Genomic DNA, 24,264 nt, shown 5'->3' on the forward strand with positions numbered 1-24,264 from the left:
TTCCTTTGGAAAGGAGGATAATAGTAATATGCTCTGAATGGAAATCCACAGAGAATGACACCATCTGGGGTCCCAGGGACAAATGAAAGAAAAACAAAGCACATGCTAATCTGATATTTCGGCATTAATTTCAAGTATTGGTTTTGGCTTTAAGAATACATTCTTTTGCCTAAATATAAGATGAACTTACTGCCTCAAAAAAATTATTTCCCAGAAAAAAGGAAGTCACCTTTCATACACATCCTTATGATGTCATGGCTTTTTATATCTTTGAAATGCCAGAATTTGGATCATCAACAACAAATCACTGTTAGTGAAAGATGCATGGGGGTGAAATGCTGTAAGTCAAAGTCTGTTTGGGGTGCTTATGGAGGTCACCTGCCAGGCCGATTAAGGAAAATAAAAGGAAGAATAGCATGTGTGTCACCAATGTAAGAGTCATTCTTGATTTTAGCTCTGAAATGTGAACGCGATATACTTTTTAAAATAAGCCTTTTAGACATCACCTAAGAATGCAATTCAGTAAGTGGTACATTATGGAGACTACAAATAGGAAATGAACTACTGAGCAAATGTGGTACAAATGGATGCCTACGACTTGGGGGACATTTCCAATGTCAGTGTTGCTCATGGACTAAGCAGTTTCAGGTCTCTGCCTTAGAGGGACATGGCAATAAGTGCAGGAGGGCAACTGCTGGGGGAGGGACATGCTGACCGTTGAGGAGAAACATGGCTTTAGAATGCGAAAATGGAAAAATACAGTGTATTAAAAGTCAACACATAATTGTATTTGATAGTGATAATTATTAGTTACGCCTATGTGCAGGGCTAAGAACGTAACTTAAGGTTTTGGACTTAATAAGAAAGCAGTCTACCACACTTCCAACATTTTTACCTCACGCATGTGCATGTAATTTTGAATATGTATGCATAACCCAGATGCCAAAAGACTTCAAGCAGATATTCAGCTTGTGCTTTTTTTTTTTTTTAAAGTGGTCATGCTGTTCAAAGAGATACTTTTTTTGTTTTACAGGTGAAATAACTAAAATAAGTTATTAACACCGGGTCTTGTAGTTGGCAGGCAAAGAGGATTAAATGGAACCTGCTCTTTCTCATATTGCTTGGTAGGGTCCTTCAGAAAACTATCAGACCCTGCAAATGGACAGGAGAAGTCAACACAAGGGCCTTCGAGTTCACTGTGGAGAGGATGTCTTCCCTGTGAGAAACTGCTGTACACACACACAGACACACAGACACACACACACAGAGAGAGAGAGAGAGAGAAAGAGAGAGAGAGAGAGAGCTACCAATTACTGATCTCTCTCCGATAGGCTTACAGATGGAAATTGACTCTGACACAACAGGAAATTTATGAACACTCTATGGTGGCCAAGATGCTGTTCCCTTTGGAATCACAGATATTTGTAAATGCACCGGTCCACCCTGACTCTGTGGGTCAAATGGTAGTGTTTCCTTAATCACTTGTGGTTTGGCTTCACAACACATAAAGTCTCAAACCCACTGCATCAGCCCGGTGGGTTCTAGATATGCCTGCAAGGCATCAATTAGGGCACAGGCATCATGTTGCTCAACGCTATATCAGGAATAGCCAGGATTTCCTCAAGGGAAGCTAGTCCTTCCATGGGCTTTGGGTATGTTGGTTCTGAGCAGATTAATTATTCATGTAGATATTCAGGTCCCGACTCAGAAGACTTGGTTTACCTGAGAACAGAAGGTCAGGGAACCCTTCACTGGAACTGGCTACTTTACTAATGACATTGTGTTGCCACAGCACATGGGGCCATGAGTGGGTTCAAATATTCTAGGTAAGGCACCAATATGATGAGTGGAAGAGCCTAGTACACTAGGAGTGTGATCACACACAGAGAGACATATGCATACATCCATACCCACAGACTGCCCCCCATATACACACATAGAGAGAGACAGACAGACAGACAGAAAGACAGAGAGAGAGACAGAGAGACAGAGATAGAGACAGAGAATAAAAAGGAACCAGGTTATTGAAAGACAGTAGTCCTGCAGTTAAATGAGAATTTTAAGAGGTGGTAAACACTATTGACTTTACACAGAAAGACTTCCTAAGAAGCAGCCTGGGCTCCGAGGACCAATTACTGTATTCTCAAGACAATTGTATTATGCTCTGTATTTCTGATGGCATGATCCTCTTATGTAAGACATTTTTTGTTTTTTTTTTACCTGTCTGGACAAACTTTTCTGTCTTCTCACATTACACATCCAGTGCCAGGATCTTCATTAATTCAGGTTATCGCAAAGGTCCAGTGAGTTTAGTTGACAGCCATTCTTGACGTTAGCATTTCATCTGTACATATATAATTGATAATTTGATGATCATTTATCAACAGAGTGAGATTTTTCAGCAAGATAAATTTGGAACAAGGCACTTCAGAACAACTACCCAAGTCGTTTTCACCTTTGCCCCTGTTCTGTTTTGTCTCTGTTGGTTCTTGACTTGAACAGAACTCCCATGCAATCAAGCAACCAACGAAATTAAAGGGAAAAAAATGTCCTTCCCACAGAAAGTGAAGTGTAAGCAAATAATGCTGTTGGTGTCCATTGTGGTTGGATGTGTTTCTGATCTTTCACTTCAGGTCTACTTGAAGGGAGGATTTGCAAATGCACTTGCTGGGAGTTCTGATCACTTGTATTCCCTTAACTCACTGAGTTTCTAGGTAAGTTGTCTTGATCTCCGAATTTTGTGCCAAAAGGGGGGAAGCACCAGGAAATGATTAGGTAGTCTCTCGTATCACTGGATGAGGAATACCTTACCTCTATTAGATTCTATTAGATATTTCTCTGCTACTTTTCTTGGGGAGGGAAAAAAAGTAGTGAAAAACTGGCAGGAAGTCTTAAGTTGCTAAGAGCATTGGGTGTACAAGTCTTAAAATTAGCATAGAAAGTGCAATCTGCAAATTCATCTGGAATAACAAAAAACCTAGGATATCAAAAACTCTTCTCAAGGATAAAAGAACTTCTGGTGGAATCACCATGCCGGACCTAAAGCTTTACTACAGAGCAATTGTGATAAAAACTGCGTGGTACTGGTATAGTGACAGACAAATAGACCAATGGAATAGAATTGAAGACCCAGAAATGAACCCACACACCTACGGTCACTTGATCTTCGACAAGGGAGCTAAAAACATCCAGTGGAAGAAAGACAGCATTTTCAACAAATGGTGCTGGCACAACTGGTTGTTAACATGTAGAAGAATGCGAATTGATCCATTCCTATCTCCTTGTACTAAGGTCAAGTCTAAGTGGATCAAGGAACTTCACATAAAACCAGAGACACTGAAACTTATAGAGGAGAAAGTGGGGAAAAGCCTTGAAGATATGCGCACAGGGGAAAAATTCTTGAATAGAACAGTAATGGCTTGTGCTGTAAGATCGAGAATTGACAAGTGGGACCTCATGAAACTGCAAAGCTTCTGCAAGGCAAAAGACACCATCAATAAGACAAAAAAAACCACCAACAGATTGGGAAAGGATCTTTACCTATCCTAAATCAGATAAGGGACTAATATCCAATATATATAAAGAACTCAAGAAGATGGACTCCAGAAAGTCAAATAACCCCATTAAAAAATGGGGCTCAGAACTGAACAAAGAATTCTCACCTGAGGAATACCGAATGGCAGAGAAGCACCTGAAAAAATGTTCAACATCCTTAATCATCAGGAAAATGCAAATCAAAACAACCCTGAGATTCCACCTCACACCAGTCAGAATGGCTAAGATCAAAAATTCAGGTGACAGCAGATGCTGGCGAGGATGTGGAGAAAGAGGAACACTCCTCCATTGTTGGTGGGATTGCAAGCTTGTACAACCACTCTGGAAATCAGTCTGGCGGTTCCTCAGAAAATTGGACATAGTACTACCGGAGGATCCAGCAATACCTCTTCTGGGCATATATCCAGAAGATGTCCCAACCGGTAAGAAGGACACATGCTCCACTATGTTCATAGCAGCCCTATTTATAATAGCCAGAAGCTGGAAAGAACCCAGATGTCCCTCAACAGAGGAATGATACAGAAATTATGGTACATTTACACAATGGAGTACTACTCAGCTATTAAAAAGAATGAATTTATGAAATTCCTAGCCAAATGGATGGACCTGGAGGGCATCATCTTGAGTGAAGTAACACAATCACAAAGGAACTCACATAATATGTATTCACTGATAAGTGGATATTAGCCCAAAACTTAGGATACCCAAGATATAAGATACAATTTGCTAAACGCATGAAACTCAAGAAGAATGAAGACCAAAGTGTGGACACTGTGCCCCTTCTTAGAATTGGGAACAAAACACCCATGGAAGGAGTTACAGAGACAAAGTTCGTAGCTGTGATGAAAGGATGGACCATCTAGAGACTGCCGTATCCAGGGATCCATCCCATAATCAGCTTCTAAACGCTGACACCATTGCACACACTAGCAAGATTTTGCTGAAAGGACCCAAATATAGCTGTCTCTTGTGAGACGATGCCGGGGCCTAGCAAACACAGGAGTGGATGTTCACAGTCAGCTATTGGATGTATCACAGGGCTCCCAATGGAGAAGCTAGAGAAAGTACCCAAGGAGCTAAAGGGATCTGCAACCCTATAGTTGGAACAACATGATGTACTAACCAGTACCCCGGAGCTCTTGTCTCTAGCTGCATATGTATCGAAAGATGGCCTAGTCGGCCATCACTGGAAAGAGTGGCCCATTGGACTTGCAAACTTTATATGCCCCAATATAGGGGAATGCCAGGGCCAAAAGAATGGGAATGGGTGGGTAGGGAAGTGGGGGGCGCTATGGGGGACTTTTGGGATAGCATTGGAAATGTAATTGAGGAAAATATGTAATAAAAAATATTAAAAATAAAATAAATAAATAAAAAAAATTAGCAGCCAGAGTGAAGGTCATTTCTACTTGTTTCTACTCCATGTATTTGCATTCTTATCTTCATGGTCTCCAAGGATTTCTTTATTCAATTTGCATGTATAGGATTTGCTAAAAAATTCAAAGCATGCAGGAGAAATAGGCTAACCAACCCATTGAAGGATTCCCTGGGCTTAGAACTGGTTACACTGGAGGGCTCTTAGCAATTTAAGACTTCCTGCCAGTTTTCATGGCTATTTTATTTCCCCGCTGAGAAAAGTAGCAGAGAAGTTTCTAATAGTATCTAATAGAGGCTAGGTAGTTCTCACCCAGGGATACAAGAGAATAGCTAATCATTTCATGGTGCTTCCCCCTTTTGAGCACAAAATATGGAGAAGCACCGATTGACCCCTGAACCTTATGTGCTTCTACTAATGGTCAAAAGTTCCTTCACAACTTTATTTATAACCTCTCCAAACTAGAAACCACTTAATGGATAAACAGATGGTGGTTATTATATCCATGCATATAATGCCAAAGTCTCAATAAAACAAATTGAGCATCTCTACAGATAGGGATTTGGGCAAGATGAGATGGGACATGCTTGTAATCCCACCACTCAGGAGGTGGAATCAGGAGGACAATGAGTCAGTGTGGGTTTCAGAGTGACAGAGACTCTGTCTCCAAAAAACCTAACAAGCCAATACAACCAACCAACACTCCTGTCAGGACCCAATCAACACTCCTGCCAGGACCCAACCTACACTCCCTCTAGGATGCAGATGGGGTTTTGCACTAGCTCTCTATTGTTATATAACAAAATACCACAAAGAGCAGTTTTAAAATTTTTTGTTAATTCACACAGTTCTATCAAACAAAAGCCAAGTGTAGCATGGCTATGTTCTCAACTCAGGGTCTTAGAAGGTTGAAACCAAAGTACCAGGTTCCTTCCTCCAGATAACCCTGGAGGACTGGCTTCATGCTCAATGTAGGCTGCAGGCTAAACTCACTTTCCTTCCCATTGTGGGACCAAGGTCCTCATGTCCTTGGGGGTTGGACTCCAGCTATAGGCTGTCCACAGCCAATTTTACATTATCCTCTTGGCATTCAAAGCCAGCATTAGAAAAGCCTCTCTTATATTACCGCTTTCTGGTGGTTCAAATCTCTCCTTTTTAAAAAGCACATTATGGTCTTTCCACGGTTCATCTGATTGGCTTCACAACTAAAGCGAAGGCCAGCTCACCCCAGGCCTTAGTTACACCTGTGAGTTTTCAAAGCAGCGCCTGGACTGAGTGTTCACTGGCTCTCTGGAAAGGATGTGCATCTTTTGCAGCTAGGATCCAGCCTTATCTTAAAAATCTGCTTACCACACTAGTTAGCTTCACTCCATTCTCTGCTCACTCGGAATATTAAAGTACTGGGCTCAGTAGGCAAAAGGAAGGGCTTGTTATGCAAACCTGGGGCCCTGATTCCAACACCCAGAACTCATATTAAACTAGCAAGCAAACAAAAGGTTGGCACAGCACCTGCCTAGCATCCTAACCCAGGGGGCTTGGGGACAGGAGGTCTCTGCAGCTTGCGGGCCAGCTCAGCCAAGTCTATCAGTGGGCTCCAAGTTCGGTGAGAGACTCTGTTTCAAAAATGAGGGAGAGGCCAGGCACAGTGGTTCCTGCCCTTAATATTAGCACTTGGGAGGCTGAGGTAGATCTCTGTGAGTTTGAGATCAGCTTAATCTACATTGGGAATCTAGACCAGCCGATACTTAGTGAGACCCTCCTTCTAAGTTAAGTAAGTAAGTAAATGTAAATAGAGAATTCTAGAACATACCAATATCACCCTGTGTCCTCAATATTCATGTACACTCACATACATGTCCATTAATACACACACACACACACAGTCCCCCAAAAAACTTTTTATAGTGTATATGATTTATTATATATTTATTTTCAAATACATGCATGCCAACATTGGTAAAGAATCATGAACTTATTTTCTTGGAATTCAAAGCCCCTCTCTGCTTGGTTCTGGGTGCAGGGCAGGGGCGCCTTAGCACATCATTGATGTTGCCATTTTCATTCCAATAATGATCCATCTCAAAGCTAAATGCATCTGTTTTGTCTATTTTGGTCACAATGTTAGGATTCTTTAAATTATGTCTCGATTTGAGTCTGGTTTTGATGGGGGAAATTCTATTCAGTCCGATTTCCTTTGTTTGTAGTTTGTTGATAGTCTTTTCTAAGATCGATCCTGAATCTGAGGATGGGGGAGTCTCATCAGAAATAAGGTTTTATGGATTAGATCAGTGTAGGCTCCAATATAAACTACTGCAGGAGATACAGCTAAACATCAGAAGATGGCAAGCAGTCCTTTGAGAAAGAGAACTGAACTCTTTAGTAATCTTTATTGCCAGAGGGTACAAGTGGAAGAAATTAAGTTAAGCCATCCTTTAATTTATATAAATAATCAAGAAATGGCAGTCGACTCTGTTTATAGCTCAGTTTAAATCTACTAAGATATGTAAACTTTGTACAACAACAGTACATCCGCTTCCTGGACAAACTGTCAGAGTTGTCCTGATTTTAAACTCTGACAGGGTTGGAGTCAAGCATGCTCACAAGCAGAATTCTGGCAAGCTTAGGGCCATGCGCAGGTAATGGAAGGACCCTGAAAATACTCATCTGGCAGACTTTCAAGTTCAAGGGAGTGGAAATTACTTACCTTGTAATGGCCCACTAAATAAATTCTCCAATTATGGAGGCCTGTGTGATGTGATTCTTAATTAAAGCTAGTGATTGCTGATGAGAGGAGCTAAGATGGCCTTCATTTTGCCTTTGGATAAAGGTATATATGTGTAGGATGCTACTTGGGTACGAATCCCTTCTGGAGGATTTCTGAGCAAAACTTGTAAGCATCTTATCTCTCAATTAGTATACAGGCTTCATTGGATACAGGAATACATTTATATATATTCATCTGCAAGAATATAGTCATACTGAGACACTACTGGTAGAATGGAAGTACAGTGGAAACAAGGCTGAGAACTTCAGTAAGATGAGCAGAGGGTTCATGGGAGTCATCTCCCAGACTCCATGAAAGTGACAACGAAGAAATTACAAAAGGTTATCTCTGTGACATAGTACACAACTATAATTTCAGCACTTTGAGGCTAAGGTAAGAGGCTAGCCTGAGCTACACAGGGAACTTCAGGCAATCCTTGGCTAGAAAGCAAAACATTGTCTCAAAACAAATAAACAACAACATCAACATCATCATCATGAACAACAACAAGAACAACAAACCCCTATGCTTTTTACAAAGACTTCAACCATCCAATAAAGAAAAAACTCCAAGGGCAAAAGAAAAGTACCATCAAAAAATTGACAATATTAAGACTTGCTGCGTAGGGAAAATACCTGGAAAGTATGTACATGTACTGAGGATAGGATTAAGGAAGTGGACTGCAGCTGATGACCCTGATAGAGGCTCAGGAGATGAGTTGTACATAGACAGAGTTCATGATTGCTTCTTGGAAAAGAAGCGGTAGATCCCTAGATTCCTTCTCAAAGAAGTTCAGTTGTGAATCCTCCGCTTCCAATTGTGAATTCTTTCACTTCCACTGAAGGTTTGAGTGAAATATACCCTTTCAAGAGGTTCAACTAAATGAGGGTTTGTATAAGGACATCCAAAACATTTAAGGGTGTCTGTGAGACTCAGCATTAAAAATGGGGAGCTTTATGGGGCTGTGACTGAAGTTTAGTCAGTAGAAGGCTTATCTAGCATGCACAAAACCCCAAGTTCAATCTCTAGCACAGCACAAATATGGGCACGGTGGTTCATGCCTGTAATTCTACCACTCACTCAGGAGGAAGGAGGATCAGATCTTCAGAGCCATACTCCTTGACTAACACTGCTTAACATAGTAAGTTTAAGGCCAGCCTGAGCTAAGTTAAATCTTGACTCAAACAGAAAATTGAGGGATTAGACTTTGTATCCTAAGACTGAGAATCCTGACTTCTTTCCTGAATATGGCACACAGAACCCCAGCTTCCAGGTTGGAAATTGAAGGGCTCTTCTACAAGAAATCTGACTTAGCCTAGTGAGAAAGACCAATAAGCTCTCATAGTTGTTATAGCCAGCAAATGCTTCTTGTCATACAATAAAAGCCACTAGTTAGCAGAGCCTACCCAGACATATAAATTACCCAGAATGCTTTGATCAGCTCTTAGAGGCTAAAATCAATACATTGATGTCTGTCTCACTCTGACCAATGTACACTGTAAGGGAAGAGAAGAAGGGTTTATTTGGCTCATGGGGGTATTGCCCATCATGGCAAGAAAGGCATGGCAGAGTTCCTGGTGGTGGGATCCTAGGTTAGAGACTTCTCATATCATGGTGCACCAGGAGGTTGAGAGGAAGCCTGCACTGGGGAGTTGGGCTAGAGCTGTCAAATGCTCACCACTAGTCATGTACTTTCACCAGCTAGCCCTACCACTTAAAGGCTCGCTGTCCCTGCAGTAGTGACAGAGAACAAGAACTCAGACCACAAGTCAGTGAGCATCATTCTACACTCAAGCCACAATGCCAAGCAAAGATCTGGGGACAACCAACAGCATCACCAACAAAACCCAAGAGAAGAAAAGAAACAAAAGGAACAACAGAACAAGTAGGAAGTTCAGAAGCCAATATGCCTAGAAAAGTAATAAAACACACCATGTCAGAAACCATGCAATGGGCAAATGTCCAAGCATCAGAGGATAAAGTTGGAGAAACTTTCCTGGGAAGAAAACGTAAAACAGAGGAGCCGTCTAAGAGATCCCAGCCTCAACCAAAACTAGTTCCCAAAGAAGAAGATAGGAAATAAAAAATGGAAAAGGATGTAGAATCCCCTGGAGACAAGCCTCTGGTCTTAGCAATGAGGCAGTTTCTAGGTGAGTTAATTGAGAGGGGAAGACATACTCTAATCGTGGGCAGCAATATCTGCATGCTGGGGCTCTGGACTGAAGATAAACGAGAAATGGAGCCCGTCGCCAGCATTCATCTCTCTCCGCTCGACTGATCTAAGGAGGGGAGTGGTCATTGTTTACCAGTAAGAATAAAAGTCCTACACAGGGGAAGTGAAGTCAAAGTGAGATGACTTTTTGCCTGGGAATGATATTTATGAATCATGCTAATTAAATTCTAAGGTTAATTAAATAGGTAGCCAATATTGGAAGAACAGTGTGTGTGTGTCTGCCTGTATGTATGTGTGTGTATGTGCTTGTGTGTACGTTGTATATATGCACGTGTCTGTCAAGAGTTTGATGTAAGACATTTCACTTTTGTCTTCTTTAAAAGAAATGTAACAGGTCAAACACATAGGAGGAAATCTCAGAAAGTAACAGCCAAGAGAATTCTCTAGAAATATAAAGTTCTAGAAATATAAAGTAAGAGTAGAATAAGTAGTTGAAGACTGGAAAGTGATTGCCTTTGCGCTGGGTGAGGCAGAAGACTGCCTGGTTTGCTTTGTGGTAAGACTTTAGGTGCTAGTCAGCCTCCCAGTTGATTCATTCCTGGGTTGACTAGTGTTTTGTCAACTTGACACACGCTAGTCATCTGGGAAGAGGAACCACAACTGAGAAAGAGCCTCCTTCAAGATTGGCATGTATGCAAGTGTGTAGGGCATTTTCTTGATTAATGATTGATGTGGCACAGCCCAGACCAGTATGGGCGGTACTAGCAGAGCCGTTGATCTTGGATGGTATAAGAAAGCCATGTCGAGCAAGCAGTGTGTCTCCACGATCTCTGCCTCAGTTGCTGCCTCCAGGTTCTGCTGGACCTCCTGCATTGGCTTCCCCTGATGATGGACTGCACCCTGCAAGCCAAACGAACCCTTTCCTCCTCACGTCACTTTTGGTAAATAGTCTATCACAGCAGAAGAAATCAAACTAAGGTGATACATACACATTTTTTAAAATGAAATTTAAATTTTTAGTTAAAAAACTAAAAATGAAAACAAATGACAATACAGAGTGCACACTTGTGCACACACACATGCGTGTGTGTGTACACACACACATGTACACACACACACACACACACAGATGGGGAAAAGGGACAGACAGATAGGCAGGCAAATGTGTGCACAAAATGGAATAAGAAGGCAACTGGAGCTTAGTCTGTCTTGGTTGATGTCTGGAGGCAGAGGATGGATTTCCTTTACTTCCAGTGTCTTTGGCAAAATCAGGTTCAAAACTATGCTCTAGCTCTGTCATGCCTGGGGCCATGGGGACCATCACTGCTGCTAACTGTCACACAGGAAAAGCTGAGCAGAAATGAGAGACTATACTGAAGGACAGACTCACTTTCACACTCCAACCTTGACCATGGTAGGGTTGGCCCAGACCTTATCTCTGGGAAACAGGACGTTCATGCTGCTTTGAGTCAGACTCAGTGTGGTGGGCTTGTGGGAAGGGTGGCGATGATAACAGCAGCATCAGTCTCCCTCTGAGCTACTGAGAGCTCATGTGGCCTCTGACTCATCATCTTCCTAGACTCTCCAAGCTTTCAACATGAGCAGCTTTGGGGACAGTTCTCGTTGTCTTTCTTTTCTTCTCCTTTAAAAAAGAGAAAAGGAAAGAAAAGAAAAGAAAAGAAAAGAAAAGAAAAGAAAAGAAAAGAAAACTTTAAGACAAACATTTCTGATCATTGCTCCTCCCAATCTTCTACCTCCTCCCAGTTTCCATTTTTCTTCAAACTATTAAAATTCTGTCTTGCTCAGCTCATGCTGAAAGATGGCACCATAGCATACCAGACAGGCCCGGTCCTGAGCTGAGATTGCAGAATGAATGGCATATTTATAGAGAAATCTCATTCATTTTATATTTAAACTTATGTCACATTTTTTTCAGAACTGAAATTCTTTCCTTAAGTGATTCTGGGGCTAGGTATATATTTATGTGATATATATATGTGTGTGTGTGTATATATATATATATATATATATATATATATATATATATATATATGTGTGTGTGTGTGTGTATATATATATATATATATATATATATATATATATTGCCTGAGAATGAGATCTATCCAGAGAATGGAGGAATAAGGTAAGGGAAAGAGAGAGAGATTCAAATTGGCTATTAGTTTTTCTTTTTTGTGTGTTTAATATTTGTGATCTATCAGTGCATGCTTGTGATTTGTATACTGGGGAAGTGGAGACATGCACAGTTTTGAAGTTTACTGGTTGCTAGCCTTGCTTAGTCATCAGAGTCAGATCCAGACACCAGTGAGAGTCTGTCTCAAAGAAAAGATGGAGCCCTTCCAAGGGATACCACCTGAGCCTTCCCACGTGGCTTCCACATGCATGACCTTCACATACATGTGCATCTGCATACACCACATGTACATAGAACATAACCCAAAAGAAAGCATGCAGCTGGTGGCACAGGGCTTGTCTGCATAGAATTAGTGAACCATTGCAATTTGGATAATAAATCGAAGTCAAATCAGAGATTCTGACTTCAGGTTCATTCAGTAAGATCTGAAAACTTGAGCCATCTTGTTCTTCCTGTACGTAAGAATGGCTGACAGCTATTTGGCGCTTGATGGCTAGCTATAAAAGACATGGGGAAATCCTAACTGAGTGAACAGTACAGTCTTGTGAACAAATTTTCTAAAACTCTCCTCCCCTGCCTCTCTCCAGATTCTCACACTATAGCCTAGACTCGCCTCAAACTCCCAGTGATCCTGTCTCTAGGACCTGACACACAAGTGCTGGCTTACCCACAGGTAATCATACGTGGCTTCTCTCTTTTGTTTTTCCCTTGTACATGTGATTCACCTCAGGAAAAGAACATGTACTTACTCCTCGAGTACATGCCGAGTGTTTATGCTTGATACCCTGTATACACTGTATTGAGCATACAATCAAAACTTACTAATAGCCGAGAACTTCTTTGAGTGTGAGGCCTAATTTGCTTTGTTTTGGGGGGTATTTTTTTTTAAGGATTTATTTTACTTGTGTGTCTGTTGTGTGGTTTGTGTTGATGGTTTGTGTGTTTCTGTGTGTCTGTGTATGTGTCTATGTATGTATGTTGCAGATAGCCCTGAGGCTAATTATATTGGATGTTAATTCTGTTCTCCTGTGAGGGGTTGTGAACAAGGAATGAGTCAGCACTCAGGTGATTTCCTGTAAACCTGCTTCCTGCCTTGTAAAATAAAGGAGAGCTGATGAGCGGGAGGTTTGGGAGAGAGGGGATGCAGAAGAGGAGGAAGGAAAGTGGAGCAGAAGCACATGGCCTGGAGAAACCGCAAGTTTAAGGGGTCTCATAGATGTGGAAGATGGTAGTGTAGCGGTAGATCTGCCCAATTTAGGTGCACAGCATGTATTCATATTAATTGAGTTGTGTTTTCATTGCTGGAGTATATTTGGGTTGGTACATGTGTGTCTGTGTATGTGCATGCTATGTGTGTCTATGTATGTATGTTTGTGTTTGTGTGTGTGTGTGGTGTGTGTGTGCATGTGAGTGTGTGGTTTGTCTGTGTGTGGTGTGTCTGCATGTGTGTGTCTATGTGTCTGTGTGGTTTGTGTGTGTGCATGTATATGTGTGGTTGTCTGTGTGTGGTGTGTGTGTCTGCATGTGTGTATGTATGTGTGTCTATGTGAGTGTGTGTGTGTGGTTTATGTGTATATGCATGTATATATGGTTTATGTGTGCTTGCATGTGTATATGTGTGTCTACATGTATGCATGTGTGTGTGTCTATGTAAGTGAACATGGGTGCAGTTGCTGGAGTTACAGGTACTTGCAGACACCCAGCTTTTTACATAGGTGCTGGGATCTGAACTCTGACCCCCACCCCCCACGAGTATGCAGCAAGGGCTCTTAACCACTGAGCCATTCCTCTATTTTAAAATCATGTACCTAGTCATAAAAGTCCCTATCTAGTTCTTCCTAGTAGCTTCAATCACAAAATAGAAATGAAAGAAATATGCTTAGTTCATTAGACGCCATACTTCCCTGATTCTTTAAAATCAGCCTTTCAAAACAAGAGCCCACTTTCCTCTGAGAGCGGAAACGTGTGCTAGAGAAGACAAGAGATATCTTTTATATCTGATTGATCCAGCCTGATTCAAAGCTACAGTCAGCAGTTATAATGGAAGAGGATGTGAAGTCTCAGGTGCAGCTGCTGTGTGGGGCAGCTGCTTTCTGATAGTGTTCGTGGTGGTCAGAGGCTTATCGATTGCCATCAGAGGACAGGAGGAAGCAGGTCTGAGATGCTCTCTTGCTACATTTAATATGCTCTCGCTACCACTCTTGCATGAATTCCCAGAGCAGAGCTTAATAAGACCTTGTGCGCTGCCCTTGGGGTTATTACCTTGAATGTGCACCAGAATCTAAAGGACACTAAAAATACCCAGGTTAGCAGGAGTGTGTTTGAATGCCCTGAAGGCTGGTTTTGTTGGCAACTGTAAGGTAAACGAACTTACTTTTGATATTCTAATTCCTTTAGAGACTTCCATAATTGGCACCAAGATAATTAGAGTGAAGGAAACTTTGGATGCAGGGACTCTCCTCCTGCAGCGATCTCTATCTCCACACCTCCAAAGCATAAGATGGACATTTGATTGATCTCTGCTCGGAATGAATATTGTTCCAAGTGTATCACACAAATCAGCAGCTCTTTCTTTTCTTCAAATTTATTGTTGTAAGAATAGACACAAAAAGCCGGGTATGGTGGCGCACGCCTTTAATCCCAGCACTCGGGAGGCGCAGAGGCAGGCAGATTTCTGAGTTCGAGGCCAGCCTGGTCTACAAAGTGAGTGCCAGGACGGCCAGGGCTACACAGAGAAACCCTGTCTTGAAAAACAAAAAAACAAAACAAAACAAAACAAAAAAAAGAATAGACACAAAAATCTTAGATGAAGGCTTGGGATGAAGTCAGAGGCTCAGTAAACTGGGCGCAGTGATGTATTTCTATAACCCCAGGAGTGGGCAAGGGGGGCATCATCCCAGGAAAATTCAAAGTCATCTTAGGCTGTATAGTAACTTGTGGCTATTAGTGGTAGATCATGAGTTCCCAGAATCATCCCAGTTAAGTGATTTCGATGCCACCCTGTCCCTGTTGGTATATATGTATTTTCCCTAAGAAGGAACACTAAAGGATATTTTTATGTTAGTAGAAACAAATAGAAGGGCAAAATCCCCAAAGCTTTAGCCCAGAAGTTGTTTTATTTGCCAACTTATTGATTCTCAGATTCTTAAGTTTTGTTCAGTGAGAGGGGTTGCTAATATGGTCCCTTCACAGAATGACCCCTTTTCTACTAGAATTGCTCCCTCCCCTCAAGAGTGGAGCCCCGGAGGCTGCATGTGTACTTTTAGACTTTGTTTATGTGTGCTTCCATAGGCTCTACCAAAGAGGGCATTCTCCCATGACAGTCTTCTTGACTGTCTCTTTGGAGTTTGCAAAGAACTTTGGATCACACAATAGGAGGAGGCACCGTTACTGGGTTACTGAGAAAGCTCTCCTACTGAGAGACAACATGAAAAGGAAACTTCAAAGATAAACTAGAGGAAGGAGAGAGGGTTGAAGAAAGATGGGGTTGGAGGCTGGGGCAGGGGAGTATTACACTGAGAAATAGAGAAAGACAAGGGGAGTAGAGAGATAACTCTTGATGGGTCTTTGTTTCTTTTTTTTTTTTTTTTTTTTTTTTTTTTTTTTTTTTTTTTTGGTTTTTCGAGACAGGGTTTCTCTGTGTAGCCCTGGCTGTCCTGGCACTCACTTTGTAGACCAGCTGGCCTCGAACTCAGAAATCCGCCTGCCTCTGCCTCCCGAGTGCTGGGATTAAAGGCGTGCGCCACCACGCCCGGCGGGTCTTTGTTTCTTTATCTCTTTTGGAGAGAGGGTCTCACTGTGCAGCCCAGACTTGGCTTGAATTTACTATGTAGCCCAGGCTGATCTTGAATTCCTGGCAATTCTCCTCTCTCAGCCTCCTGAGTGCTAGGATTACAGGCATGTAGTATTGAAGAATTCTCTCCTAACTGGCTTGGTCCTCATGGAGACAATATGTTGTCCTCTGTGAGACAGTAATGACCACTTTGCTAATTAAGATAGTTGAATGGGCTGACATTCTTAACCAGTGAAACCCATTAAAAGAAAAATGTTTGCATCATCTTAGATGGTTCATGGTTATAGTTTTGTTTTTGTTTTGTTTGGAGACAGGGTTTCTCTGTGTATCCTTGGGTGTCCTGTAACTCACTCTGTAGACCAGGCTGGCCTCAAACTCAAAGATCTGCCTGCTTCTGCTTCCCGAGTGCTGGGATAAATGACATTGAGGCACTATGCCTGGGCATGGTTACAGTTTTTTTTAAAGTGACAGAATTTGAGCTGATTTCTACTCAGAGGCTTTGGTCACTTCTGGCTTCCTAATAAATGACCGTAGCTGTTCCTAGTAAAAGGGTAGAAGATCATCTTTTGGTGTTTGAGCTGGCATTTTAATAGTCAGAATCATTCACATTCGGGTTTTCTGTGGTGAATCTCATTATAGATATGTTGGAGCCTTCACCCTATATCTACTGTGCCAGAGATTACTTGGCTTAATTTTACTCTGTGGAATCCCAGTCTAATTGTTTTAAGCCAACACATTTGTATGGCAAAGATGTCTTTGTACTTTGTTGAAGGAGAGTTATCTCTCTGTCATAGCACGATACTTGCCTGTTTCTGTGAAGGCCATGAAGTTTGGAGATGGGGTTTGGTGATACTGGATGCACTTTTGGGGAGAGTCCATTTTCAGCTAGAAGGTTCTAGAAATGAGTACTTCCAAAATGTCCTGGGGCAGGCAAAATGACCACTTAAAATGAAGGCAAAGCTTTTGCTATGTTATGAGCACAAAAAAAAAAAAAAAAAAGGCATTTCTGAGTAGATATGTCTCGTTTTTTATAAAGCTATTGTTCTATTTTCCACATACATTTCAAGTTATTTTCCAATGGGAAAACAGAAGCACCAACTGTTGATTAGGCAAAGTAGCCACACATGTCCCATCACAAGGACAGACTGAAGGTTGTTAGTGCTTAGCATTCCAGACTGAAGATATCCATGTGTGGAGAGAAGCTCACAGAAGCCAACATTCCTTGGGGTTTGCAGAGTCAATACTTTTAAGAATGAAGAGGTGATGGAACGTGGAGTTTTTCTCTCTTGCCTCACTCTGGAGAGACCAACCTACCTAGAGGAATTTCAAGTGATGAACTATGAAGGTTCTGCAAGAATGTTAGAGAACCTTGAGGTGTTCCATGCAGGAGGAAACGCCGTGTTTGTCTGACTTACTCACTTACTCGTTTGATATATTTGGGGAAACCCAAGAAGACTCCCTTCTCCAAAAATAGCTTCCCAACCAGAAGTGTACCTGTAGCTCCATAATTAGAGACTGAATTTCGGTTTAAAGAATCATTTCATTAACACAGAAATAGTCCTGGGAGTTAGCTATGAAATTAATATCTGACTAACATGTTGGCTCAAAAGGAGTCATTCAAGCGTGACTATCAAAATCCCAGACGCTTAGAGTACATGCTTTGTGCTTCATAAAACTGTGAAACTTTTCCTCTGGACTTTCCCTTCCCCCCTAGCTTGTCAGCTCCCCCAGTGTGGGGGTACTAGAGATTGTGAGACTGGGAACCGCTGATGCAGCTCCAGTTCAGGTTTTGGGATTGCTCTCCTCAATTGCAGTTACAGATGGCTGGAATAATACACGGTGAAATATTTGGATGGGTAAGGAAGGAAAAATGTATAATTTTGCACACAGGAATGAAGAGCTCTGGAGAAATTGTATTAAAGATGCTCTGTAGCAGCCAGGCAGTAGAATCTCTGAGCAGATTGTTGTCCATTTCAGGGATGCTGGGTGACAGGTGTTGGGGGTTAGCACCCAGCAGCAGCAAGGATGTGAGAGAGACTTGGAACATGAAGATAACAAAGACCTGAAGATAAGTTTAGAGGATTTAACAGTTAGGGCAGTGGGGTGGAGGCTCTCTTGGCTATACGTGATTATAAAGGAGGAGTCTATGAGAACATCTGCCCAGACTTGTTCTGCTCTTGGGTATTATCTTCCTTCCTGAATTCTAACATGTCTATTGATCTCTGTGAAAGAAGCAAGCTGAACTCCCATAGGACAAATGCTTTTGATGTTCCTCAGTTGAACTCAGCTATGTTAAAACTTCTTCTTGAATCTGGCTCCAGCTACTGTGTCTGAGTGTGAACTGCCTTGGACCGTATCTGAGAAGTGCCTCAAATCATAGTTCTGTATGCAGTTTTGGAAGACTGGTGTTATCCCAAGGATGGCCCTATCATGAATGTACATATTTGCTGGAGCAAGATTTCAGGAGAAGCCACAGAGCGAAGTTAGTTTGAGAGAACCCACAGGGTCAACAAATGTATTTAACAGATTCCTTAGTGGCCATAAAACTAATAGAAACTTACAGCTCCAATAATTCTGAATTTTCTCTGCTCCTCAAGATCAGCTGTACAAATAAGGTATAACGCAAGAGATGGCTATGGCAAACATAAAAGACCATAAACACAAAATGTAAAGATCCTCTTTCATCTCCATATATCTTCATCTATAAAAGTAACTTGCAAGTTTTCTTAATAGATTTCCCATTGATAGACAGAGAAGGTAGATACATATAATAATAGAAAAAAATTTTTTATTATCTAAGTGGTATCATTCTACATCTTATTTTTCATTTTGCCAATCAGAGCATAAATTTATATTTTGTCTCAGTCTGAACTGAAGGACTTTAATGCTTATAACCAATGCTTTGTCTACAGTCTTGTTGGAGATGTGTGGAAGAAATAAAGACAACCCAAGCATGTGATTCTCTAGGTTCCCCTGGAGGGCTTGTTCCAAGAAAGATCTCTGATTACACCCTTGCCACTCCACCTAATATTTCTGACTCAGAAACTTCTAGCACGTGTTTTTAAGAAGGTATCCACTGCTTGTTCTGTAGCTGTTTCCAGGAGAGTGGCATTGTAACCACTCTGTAAACAGGGTTGGGACTGCACTGTACACTTCAAGAGTTCTTGTTTTCCCATGACGGGGCTAGCATAGGCCCACATTCTCTGCAACAAATGTATTAGATGTTCTCTTTCTCACAGTTGGTACGAAGCAAGGACTGAGCCACTGAATGGTAAGGACGGGAGTGGGGAGTCTTCCAGTTTCCTCCTTGGCAGCGCGTCCAACCTCTTTCTGTGTCCTTTGCAACCGCTTCAGTACTTTTTCCCAGTGATTGGCATCTCGCTGTTGGTCTGAACTCCCCCTCCCTCTCCCCACCACCTCTTCCTTCTCAAGTCAAAACAGCATTCTGAAAAAGCTGAGCCCTTTAGTCCTCCAAGAAATGGGCCTAAAGCAGCATTTCAGTCCAGAGGGATTAAACAGGATGGCCCCACTGGCCTCACTGAGAAAGAAAGCACACTTAATAGTTTCAAATGGGACTGCTCTTAACTGGGTCACCCTGAACCACCCAGCACACTTCTTGTTTCAAATAAATGTGGATGTTTGGGCCAGAATGAGTTGTTGGCAAGATAGTTTAAATGGCATTGTCATTCAGAAATGAACCAATACCTTCTAATAGCAAGCAGAAAGAGGAAACATGGAATGGGGTTGTCTGATGCTCATCCTGAGCCTTGAATTCAATTTCTGAAACACTTAGAGAAACTGACATTCTTTCCTTTCTTTTCCCTTATGCCCTCCCTGCTCCCTCCCTCCCCTCTTTCCCCTCTCTTCCCTTTCCTCTCACACTCTGTCCCCTTCCCCCTCTCCTTACTGAGACCTTTGTGGGGCATAGTTCTTCAGAGTAAAGACTAGAGAAGCAGCTTAATGGATGGAGTGCTTGCAGGAGGTGCACAAGGCCCTGGGTTTGACCCCACCTCACCCCCAGCACCTATATAAACTAGGTGTGGTGACATGTGCCTGTAATTCCAGCCTTTGGGAGACAGAGACAGGGGATTTCCCAGAAAACTAGCTCCTTAGACTAGCCAATCAGCAAACTCTGGGTTCAGTTGAGAGAGCCTGACTCTTAGGAAAGGACAGATTGACTGAGGGAGATGTCAAATGTCAACTGCAGGCCTCTGTGTGTACACATGTGCACATGTGTATCCACATAAGAACACAAATACACATATACATCACAACACACACACACACAACCCTAAAAAATATAAGTGTATTAAGTATTTATTCTGTTCAAAGCACTGTGGTAAGATTATTATTAGACCCTTATAACCACTTTGAGAATAGAGTTGGGAGCAGATATCCAGTCTTTCTGACTCTCACTATCATGTTATTATCATGACTTTATTTATTAATTGGGTTTGTTTATTTGTTTGTTTCTCTAGAGTCTCATTTTGAAGCTCACCCTGGCCTCACACATCCTGTTTTTACTTGGGTTCTGGGGATTTGAACTCAGATCCTTATACTTTATTAGTAAGTACTTTAGTCATCAAGCTATCATCCCAGATCTCCTTTGGCTATTTTTTATTATGAAATTGAAGCTGCCTCTGTCCAGGAAAGAACTCTGAAACATCTCAGAATTTGAGTTTGAAATGTTAACGACCATAGGACTTCTGGAAGCTTTCCTAAGTCTCCTGGGCTTCTGAGAGTGACACTGACTTTTGGTCTCAGGCCTCTAAAGGGGAAATGGATTTTACCAACATTGGTAAGCTTCTGTTAGTCATAGTCGTAGCCCAGGGATTTCCCTCTGGCTAAATGGCTGACTCAATACTTCTTGTTTTGGAAAAAAGGAAGTCACAGAAAGGCACCTGTTAATGAGCCTAGCCTCAAGTGACATGTGTGTGTGTGTGTGTGTGTGTGTGTGTGTGTGTGTGTGTGATCCTTGGCATGGATATAAATCTGCCATATGGATAGATGAATGCCATAGGTACTAGAACAGGCCAGAGATCTCAGCACTTGAAACAGAGATGCAAGACAATCAAGAAAATCAAGAATTCTAGGCCAACCTGGTCAACATAAGACTCTATCTCAAGATAATAGAAAGTGAGCAACAGGGAGAGAGGGACTGTATAGCTGTTTTCTAAGATGCTTATTTTTCTTTTCCCTTAGACATGATCTTTAACTTGGCCCCCAAGATGCTGGAATAGGCAAATAAGTTGTTACTACGATGAAAAGAATTTTCCATGGGTTTCTTCACACTTAAAATCACTAAGCTAGAGTAATCATTAGTATAAAGTTCTTCTGGGTCATATCAAGTTCTACACTGAAGAGGCTGAAAGAGGGTTTTGTTGAATAAGAGATCTATCTCCACCCAATGTTGACCTGGGTCTTTTTTAATGCAATAATCTAAGGCCCGTGGCCCTACCAATGGGCTCCACCAAGGACCTTCCTCTACTCTTTTGCCCAGTAGATCAAGTGGGTCACTAACACACATTTATTAACTGCCTCCTATGTATCAGGCTTCATGACAAAGGGTTAAAGCTACAGTCTAGGGATGGACAGGCATCACTAAATGAACAGGGCAAGCTTTACAGTATGGGGAAGAAGAGGAAACTGCAGGGATGGAGGAAACCGTGACTCATGGCCTGTGGTCAAGGAGGGCTGGAGCAGAGGAACTGACTCCACACCATGGCAGAACAACACACTTTGTGGTATGACACCAACCTGCTTCCTGGATTATGTTTTCTGACAGATACAGGCTTTGCTTCTGGTCATTCCCTTCGGTTGGATAGTTGACCCGAAGACTATAGTCTACTCATTGTGAATCCCAGGATGGAGGCAGGATTATGTGCCAGTCACACAATAGGTGACAAATCGGTATGCACTGAAACAATGGTGGCTCCTGACCTTCAAAGGCTTCTAGTCTTGTTTCTTTATGTGGAGAGTGGACCTTTCTTTTTTAGTTCTATCTGAAATTAGCTTTTAAGGTTTCACTTCCCCATTTTAGCTAGAACCCTGTACATCATCAATGAGTGTTCGTTGTCCTACTATCTCCTAAGGCTAGGCACTGTGCTATGACCCCTTTGTTGCCTGCAGAATTCTCCTTTAAAATGCCATTCATCCTAAAAATATTTTCATAATGCCCAAGGATCCTCAGATAATGTCAGAATCTGATAATCTGTTTAATACTCCAGAGTGATGGTTAAAAACTTGGGACTTTTGACATGTTATCCCAATATATAAGAAATGTCTAAGTGGAGCTTTTAGGAATGATGAAACTAATCATGTTATGAGCTGACCCCTTCAACAAGTATCAGACAAGAGCTACGGGTGCTCCTGCTGAAACCCAATTTAGCCTCATGTGAAACTTGACTCGGTATCAAGGCTGGTAGTTAAAGGGCACTAAATTTCTTAAATGAGCAAAAATAATGTTTTGTATATCTAGGGATATGAATAAAAAATGTATATATGAACATATATACACAAATATGCATATATAAAATCATTTGTATATCCAGGAATATGAATGTCTATATATTTATGTATGTGTTTATATATATAGATACACATTTGTGTATTTATATTCATATATGTATATGTATTTATTCATATCTCTGGATATACAAAACATTTTTATACAAACATATTGATATGTATATACATTACATATATTTGTGGACTGTATTATCTTTTAATCTCAGTCCTTAAATTCTGGCTAATCAAGACTAGAAAGTTTCAAAGGCTATTCGTTAGAATTTTCTCACAGGTCTAACAGGTTCCATTTCATTATAATGTTTCATAAGTTTAGCGCTCTTTGTGTATGTGCATGTGGGTGCATGTGTGAGTGTGTGCACATTCATTCGTATGGAGGACATAGGCCAGCATCAGTTGTCATTGCTCAGGGGAGATCTACCTTGCTTGTTTTGTTTTGTTTTGTTTTGTTTTGTTTTGTTTTGTTTTGTTTTGTTTTGTTTTAGAGACAAGGTCTCACTGAGACCTGGGGTTTCTAGATTAGCCTAGGCTGGCTACCCAATGAGCTCTAGGGCTCTGCCTGTGTCCAGGTCTCCAGCACCAAGGTTCCAATCTTGTGCCACTAGGCTCATCTTTTTATGTGGGTGGTCAAGCTCAAACTGAGTTCCTCATGCATGTGATTTGGGCACTTTACTGACTGTCTACCACTACCATATGTTCTTTATGATGCCTTGTTTTCTTCCCCATAGACTATGAGTTCCATGACTGCAGGGCCTGGTTACACTCTACTAGCAGTTCTCAAAACCTAGGGAAGATGTATGCATATAAGCACACAGGAAATGCACATGGATTGTGTGTCTGCCCACTGATTGCTGACTTCAGAAATCTGAAACTCTCAGTTTGTTTTTTCAAAGATAATCCACACAATTAAATGATATTTAGCTCAACTCCAGGTTAAGATACCTCATGTAACTGATGATGATGGTGGTGGTAGTGACAGGATTCAAGTTAAAGCAGTTCACACAGTCATTGCAGCAGTATAAAAGAGACATCTCTTAACAAACCATGAGTGTGCTAGTATCTAACTATGTGGCTTGTTTGGCCCAATGAGACATTAGCAAGCAGCATGTAGTTAGAGGTGGGTAAAGCATTGCACACTGAGCCTTTTCTTCTGGAATTATAAAGAAGTCCAGGCCATTCTGGATTAGAATGAGAGTCTCTATATAGAGAAAAACCATTTGGAAAACAAGGGAGGTCTCCCACCTTTCTGGTTTTCCAATTACTGCACTGTAGCCTCAAGACTTGTGAGTGAGGCTATCTGGGAGTGTACTTCTCCAGACCATAAGCCAACACTGTAAATGCATCATTGGGTCCTTTCTTCCAGTGTAGGATTCAGCCCAAACTGCCCACCCACAGACTCTTGAGCAGATGGTCAGTGCATTATGCTACTAAGTTTTAGAGTGTCTTTGTAATATTAAGTAATTGGTATCGTTACCATGCTTGGGTCACTGAACAATGGTGTATTGTGAGTTACAAGGTAACTCAGCCATTCATTATCATTTCTATCTTGAGGATAACTAACTTGCTCAGGTCTGGGGTTACGTTAATGATGGAACAAGGATGTAAACCAGGTCTGCCTGGTCTAGAGTCTGGTTCTTGCTGTTGTGTAGGTTGACTTTGTGATAACCTTTGCCATCTGACCGTATCTGGAATTTTAAACTGCTTGCTTCTGTAAACGGACTTGTTATCCACATGGAGTTGTTATGGGCTTGTGCTTGCTACAATAAAAGATTACCGATCTCTGACACTTGATTTGCGGTGGTATATCAGTCAAACTGAGGTGACATACTTGAATAATTTACTTGATGAATCATTCCAAGATTTGTTAGAGGGCAGAAAGAACGCAGTCTTCTATTATTTTTGTATTTTTTTGTTATTATTTTAGTGA

This window comes from Mus caroli, unplaced genomic scaffold, assembly GCF_978045245.1.
Source record: "Mus caroli unplaced genomic scaffold, Mus_caroli_1 scaffold_2, whole genome shotgun sequence".
In the NCBI taxonomy this organism is placed as follows: Eukaryota; Metazoa; Chordata; class Mammalia; order Rodentia; family Muridae; genus Mus; species Mus caroli.